Below are 7,335 nucleotides of genomic sequence, written 5' to 3'. Positions count from 1 at the left end.
ATTTTTTCCTTATATTAAAAGTTTAATTTATTTTAAAGTTGGGAGCTGTTTTGGCAGGTTGCACTAATGTGTAAATTGCATTACGTAGATTTGATTCCTTTCATCTACATAATTAGAAAAATAGTTACCTGTTTTCTTCTTCTTTTTGTCATAACGGTGATCGTTGTTTCGATTTGTGAAGGTACTTAAAAAAAATCGATGTGAAACTGACGACCATAACCAACAAGCGCATTCACGGAGCTTTCGGTAGAAATGTACAGAAGTGTCAGATCTGTAGGCGTAGGCTTCTAGGTGGGAATTTCACCTACTCAAGGGTCAGCAAGGTATTTTTTTCTTTACGAGGAAATTGCAGCGCCACATTGCACCATAGTGGCTGCGATCATAATTGTCTCGTACAGATGATGGCTTTTTTTAAAGCACATAATTTGAGTGATAACTGAAGGAATAGGATTAGGCATCTCGGAATATGTAACGCGGTACTCGTAGTCAAAATAGAGACCTACAAAAAGTTAGGTGAATGTTTTAAGCTGAAGAACCCACATTATTTTTCTAATCTTCTTCATTTTCTTCTTCTTCCTCTCAGAGTAGCCCTTGCACTCTATGTGGTGTCACCGCCAGACACCACACTTGCTAGGTCGTAGCCATGGACTTAGCTGAAGGCTATTCTAACTGTCTCTCGGCAAATGAGAGAAAGGCTTCGTACGTGTAGTCGCTAGCAATGTCGTCCGTACAACTGGGCGAGTGCTAGTAAGTCTCTCGAGACCTGCCGTGTGGTGGCGCTCGGTCTGCGATCACTGCCAGTGGCGACACGCGAGTCCGACATGTACTAATGGACCGCGGCCGATTTAAAGCTACCACCTAGCAAGTGTGGTGTCTGGCGGTGACACCACACTCTACATCCTTAATTATTTGTTGTCTGCATTGCAGTCTCCGCCTTCCTCTATAGTTTTTACCCTCTAAGACTCACTTTAGTACTATGGAGGTTATTCCATCTCTTAAAATACGTCCCACTCCTTTCTCCCTTCTTCTGGTCAGTGTTTGTCATATGTTCCTTTCTTTTCTGCGGAGGACCTTCGCCTTCATTATGTTATCTGTCCAACTCATTGTCAGCGATCTTCTGTGGCATCACATCTCAAACGTATCGATTCTCTTGTGTTCCGGTATTCCCATGGTTCACTGCCCTAGAATCCTGTGCTCAATGTGGAGATTCTTATCTACTTATCTGCTTTCTATGTGCTCTTTGGTTACTTTGCTTCAAAGCTAGGGTAAGGCCAAAGTAATCGTCATTTAACGAATTCTCAATTTTCTTTGCCATTCTGATGTACTGGTGTATTATTCATGTGATAGGCTTGGATGCGTCAGCTGTTAAGCTGAAAGTGATGGTTCTCCCACGTACCTGTCCTTGCTATTTTCTGAATTATGTCGATTATTTTTTCCATAAGTCTGAAGGTACGTGACCAGTCCCATAGATTCGACACACCAGTATGAATAGTCGTTTTGTTACCACAACCCCCAATGGTTTTAGATGTTCCAATGTCATGTCATCTATCACTTTTGCCTTCTTCAATCTCAAGTCTTCCAGAGCATTTTTAAATTCTGATGTATTAGATCCCCTATGTCTTCCACGTCGACTCCAATTTATTCATCTATCACGTCCTCAGACAAGTGCTCCCCTCATAGAGGCCTTCAGCGCTCAATTTCCAGAGCCTGCTCTCTTTTCGGCGTTTAGCAATGGAGTTACCATTACACTTTTCATGTTACCACCATTGCCTTTCATTTCACCGAAGCTTGTTTCCACTTATATATGCTGAGTCTACAAACAATCCTGTTGGCAGAACATCCACAACTGAACAATATAGCAGAGCTTGAAAATACCGCTTCAGTTGTTAATTACTTTATTTTCACACGACCGGTTTCGGACTGCTATAAGCCCATCCTCAGGTGTCGTAGCTCTGCTGTGGTCCCCGAGCACCGTGTATACTCCCTGTCCTGCTCCCGTACGCAGCATACCGCGCCTGGTACACGCGGCGCTTGGGGACCATAGCACAGCTACGACACCTGATGGTGGGCTTATAACAGTCCGAAACCGATCGTGTGAAAATAAAGTAATTTACAACTGAAGCGGTATTTTTAACCTCTGCTATATGCTGAGTCGTTCATTCAGGCGGCCACATCTGTAATCTACAAATTTCTTTAAAGAAAAACTGTCATTTGCCTAGGCAAAGCGTACTAAACGAGCAGATAACGGTTTGCGAGACGGTTGAAAATCACCACATAAAAGCCGCTGAACAAAGTTCTTTGTCTTAAGGCTCTCTGAAGACATCGCATGGAAAGTTAAGGTTGGTTGTACTATTTATATGAAAATCGCTTCATGGGATATCTCTCAGCAGTTTCACATTCTACCAGAAATCTCTCTCTCTCTCTCTCTCTCTCTCTCTCTCTCTCTTTCTTTTCTACTTCTTTTTGTGCGGATATATGTCAATTGGACGATTGTGTCCTAGTGAACGGGTTTGAATGCAGCTGTTACTTACTGAAACAGATAAACACTCGCTACACAGTCAAGGTCTGATAACATACGATGACTCGCTGAAATTAGCTGACCTCCGCCCAACGTGGTTCTACTACGAGTGGCCGAGTGAGATCTCTTCGTTTGACTGAAACTCCGCTGGCGGGAGTAAGCTGTAACGTTTAACGATACCGCTAGCTGCAAAGCCTTCTAATGAAACCGAGTCGCGGGCGGAGCGCACTTTGGCAGTGGCTCACGGGCGACGCCGCGAGACCGTCACATCCGCTCCCCACTGCGCGGCTGTGCGTAACGGCCAGTGCTCGGCAGGAGTAATGCTACAGCATCAGGAGTGGGATCCGACAAGCAGCACAGGGAGCAGAGTCCGTTAAGCTCGGCTGTCACCGCGAGATAGCTTCCCCCGTGTGGCGGGGCGCTGCACGGGTTTCCGTTTACAAGGGCCAGCTTAGTAGAACAGCAAATGGGCCCGCATGTCACGCCAGCGTGCGTGACGTCCAGCTGTGAATCGATAACTGGTTTAGCCAAAGTGTAATCTCCCCGTCCTCAACATTTTTTCTCATTTAGTATTCTTTGATAGCGTCGTGATAGTCACTGGTAGCCCAAACAGTCCCATTTGGAGTTGCTCTACCGAAACTACGGTTCGTAGTTTTGATACAGAACGTAAATTTTGTAGTATGTAGTAAACCGTATGATTGGAGGAAGTAAGTAGCATTAGTAGGGAAAGAAACACAATTGAATATGTGAGGAAGAAAATAAGAAAATTAGAGCCGACGACTTGTCTTTGTTTTATTTATTTATTTATTTATTTATTTATTTTGCATATAATTTGACCGCACAGAGTTCAGTGTTAGCCCATGTATATTTTATGTTCTTACAAAATACAAATTGCATTTTATTGGGTCCCCTCACGTCTGCACTTTTATGCAATCAAAGCAATTACTTTTGATGGAAATACACACACACACACACATATATATATATATATATGCATTCTCAGCTGAGGTTGACACGGCGGTCGGATGGTATTTCCATCAAAAATAAGCACTCCGTCATCAGGCCACAAGTGGCCCATCGGGACCATCCGACCGTCGTGTCAACTTCAGCTGAGAATGCGGATAGGAGGGGCGTGTGGTCAGCACACCGCTCTCCCGGTCGTTACGATGGTTTTCTTTGACCGGAGCCGCTACTGTTCGGTCGAGTAGCTCCTCAATTGGCATCACGAGGCTGAGTGCACCCCGAAAAATGGCAACAGCACATGGCGGCCCGGATGGTCACCCATTCAAGTGCCGGCCAAGCCCGACAGTGCTTAACTTCGGTAATTTGACGGGAACCGGTGTATCCACTGCGGCAAGGCCGTTGCCCCCATCAAAAGTAATTGCATATATGTAGTGGTTATTTGTTGCTAATTTGTACCTAATAAAATGTTCTTGATCAAAATCAAACGCAAGAATTTCCCTTTATTACTGATAAGTGCGAAAGTAGTTTATGAACAAGAGAAACATGTTTCACAAAGCGGAACGACATACTGAAACGATGTTTGATATATTTTTGTTATCCTTTTCTCAATTTAACTTTATCCTTTTTTTGAGAAAATTGCATTTTCTAGCGCTGTCTGATAAATCTGTATTTTTTTTTTTTTTCATTTACAACGATCCTCTGTTTCACGCTAGAAATAAACAATCTTTTGAGTAAAGCTTGAATTAAACATTGGCGAATACGACCTGTCTATAAATGACGCCAACTTTTAAGTACCATACAGTGGGATGCGGAATGCGTTCCTACTGTACACCGCCCCCGCTTTCTAGGTCAGTCTACCAAGATACTGATGGCATACGCAAATAAAGCGATCGAAATGAGGTAACGCCCAATAGGTGTGCAACACGCCTAATGCACAGGTAAAACAGTTCTCATCTTAATATACCAACGCTACTAGAAAAACTACTGTACTCTACGCTTACTTATCATTATGTACAGCAGCCTGCAGTAATTTTGCAACTCTAGTCCCAACGGAACATGAATTTCTGAAGTTCTTTATCACATACTGGAATTATGAAGATTTGCGCACCGCATACTAGCTCCATACTCAGTGAGATGTGCAAAGTGGTATGGTGAATTTTCTAACACTGAAATTACATTTCAAAAGTTTGAAACAGATAATGTAATCCAACACCAAGTATTTTTGCTACGGATGTCTTCCAAATATTTGAGAAAACAATGTACTGGAGACCAGTGGCATGTCTCAGTGTACACAATTTGGTGATAGTCTTACAGTTTCTCTTCAGGAAAGAAATATCTGTGGTCAATACTGTTTATTCTTATTGTACTTAGGCACTAGCAGAGTTAAACTACAAGTTCTTTTTTCCAACAAAAGCTTTTTATTGTGCGGGTCATGCAACACTTTTGCATAAGTTTTTACTCTAAGGGGTTAGGGAAAACTTTCAACAGTTCTCACGTCTGAAACTTCCTAGCAGATTAAAACTGTGTACTGGGCCGAGACTCGAACTCGGGACCTTTGCTTTTCGTGGGCAGGTACTCTACCGACTGAGCTACACAAGCACGATTCAAGACCCCTCGTTACAGCTTCAGTTCTGCCAATATTTCGTCTCCTACGTTCCAAGAACAATTGCCCGCGAAAGGCAAAGGTCCCGAGTTCGAGTCTCGGTCCGGCATACAGTTTTAATCTGCCAGGAAGTATCATATCACTCCACACTCCGCCGCAGAGAGAAAATTTCGTTCTTGAATTGTCATGTCTGGAAAGCAGAATATTGTCCTTCAGTGTAAACAAGCCCCCAATTTTTATTGTGATGCGTGTAGACAATTGACCTTCAGCTTAATTTAAAATTAAGTAAAATACGAATTTGACTACTCTATTACGGGAAATTAGGTTGTGCTACTGTATGCCAAAACAGACAAAATCAGATGGAATCTTTACACTTAAAATTAGTAACTGTGAACTGTGTGTGCCAAACCCTCTCGTTAGCAGTGTCAAAGCAACTACATTTAAATTCTGATTAAAGTGTGACCATGTAGTCTAATATAAAATACTCTTAGCTACCCCACTTACGAACATGAAGATTAATCATGTAAATTATTTTCAATGTGAGTAACACCTGGGCCGGCCGATGTGGCCGCCGAGCGGTTCTAGGCGCTTCAGCCCGGAACCGCGCTGCTGCTATGGTCGCAGATTCGAATCCTGCCTCGGACTACGCTGTGTGTGATGTCCTTAGGTTTTTTAGGTTTAATTAGTTCTAAGTCTAGGGGACTGATGACTCAGATCTTAAGTCCCTTAGCGCTTAGAGCCATTTGAACCATTTGAGTGATACCTGACTATTTGTAAATGAAATTAAGTACAAAGAATGATTGTAAATAGAACGCAAAATGGCTTCCTCATGAAATAACCACTCCTGTTAGCTAACTGTTGCGTATTAAAACTGTGCACTGTAGGAGAAACACATCTACTGAACTTGTGTGAAAATTTTCAAATGAATACTGCACGTAATTTAATCACAGAAAGTTCGTTTAGGCTCTAAAATTGTTCCTACCCTGCAACAGATAAGTCAGCTCTTCTCTGTCTGCATACTGCAGGAATTAGAAGCTCTGAACTGCGTGATGCTGAACTAAATCACTGTGCGGCTATTTTCCTTTAAATGATTTTATGTTGCCTTGTCAAACGAGAGTACTGTTACCTTTCCAATATGCAGCAAGCTATTCACGCAATAGTAGAGTTCATGAATGTGCTGTAATCTTATACTTTTGATTCTGACAGTGCGAGTAAGCTTCAGCGAAATGTTTGCTAGTTGATATCAGGGTATTTTAAAATTATATTGAGGTCCTTTTAATACGAAAAAGTTATTCCTACTAACATGGACTATGATTTTTTTCTATCATTGTAATACATCATAAAAATTAAATCATACAAATGAAAGCACGACACTGGTGTAATATTCTACAGTATGTATAGTTTATTACACGAACCGATTTTCGGCTATTGCGCCGTCATGAGGTACAAAGATGACCCAGTGCTGCGTCTTTCATACGTAATGTATAAGGTATTCTACCAAGAACCGACGGAACAGTCAATCAATGCAACTCTCACAAAATTTATTTACATTTCATGAACTTTACTCTTTGGTTTTCTAATGAAATTCTTTCAACCTCGGGGAATATCAATAGGGAGGCACGGGAGGCAATACTGGCAATACTGGGAGGCAATACTGACCCTACTACCTATCTTATAAGATAGTCTAAGGAAAGGCAAACCTAAGTTCACAGTACTTGTAGACTTAGAGAAGGCTTTTGAGAATAATGACTGTAGTACTCTCTTTGAAATTCTGACGGTAGCAGGAGTGAAACACAGGCAGCAACAGGCTATTTACAACTTGTACAGAAACCAGCCGGCAGTTGTAAGAGTGGAGGAGCATGAAAGGGAGGCAGCGGTTGAGAAGGGAGTGAGAAAGGGTTGTAGCCTATCCCTGATGTTAGTCAATCTGCAGTAAGCAATAAAGGAAACCAAAGAAAAATTTTGGTTAGGAATTACAGTTCAGGTAGAAAAAATAAAAATTTTGATATTTCTCGATTCATTGTAAAGTTAGAGACAGCAGAGGACTTTGAGGAGCAGTTCAGTGGAATGGGCAGCGACTTCAAAGAACGCTGTAAGATGAACATCAACAAAGGCAAATGCAATGAAATCGAGTTAAATCAGGAGATACTGAGAGATTAGTTTAAGAAACAGGGCACTTGAAGCAATATGCTGTTTAGGCAGCAAAATAACTGATGATGACCGAAGTAGAGAGAAAATAAAATGTAGATTG

The 7,335-nt window shown here is 41.9% G+C and overlaps 1 pseudogene; it reads right to left on the bottom strand.

The window, feature by feature from the left end:
• Positions 1-3,767: 3,767 nt before the first annotated feature.
• Positions 3,768-3,885, bottom strand: LOC126196009 (5S ribosomal RNA; annotated as a pseudogene).
• Positions 3,886-7,335: the final 3,450 nt, after the last annotated feature.

This window comes from Schistocerca nitens, chromosome 7 (genome assembly GCF_023898315.1).
Source record: "Schistocerca nitens isolate TAMUIC-IGC-003100 chromosome 7, iqSchNite1.1, whole genome shotgun sequence".
Classification (NCBI taxonomy): Eukaryota; Metazoa; Arthropoda; class Insecta; order Orthoptera; family Acrididae; genus Schistocerca; species Schistocerca nitens.
This window is presented reverse-complemented; position numbering and strand designations above follow the sequence as displayed.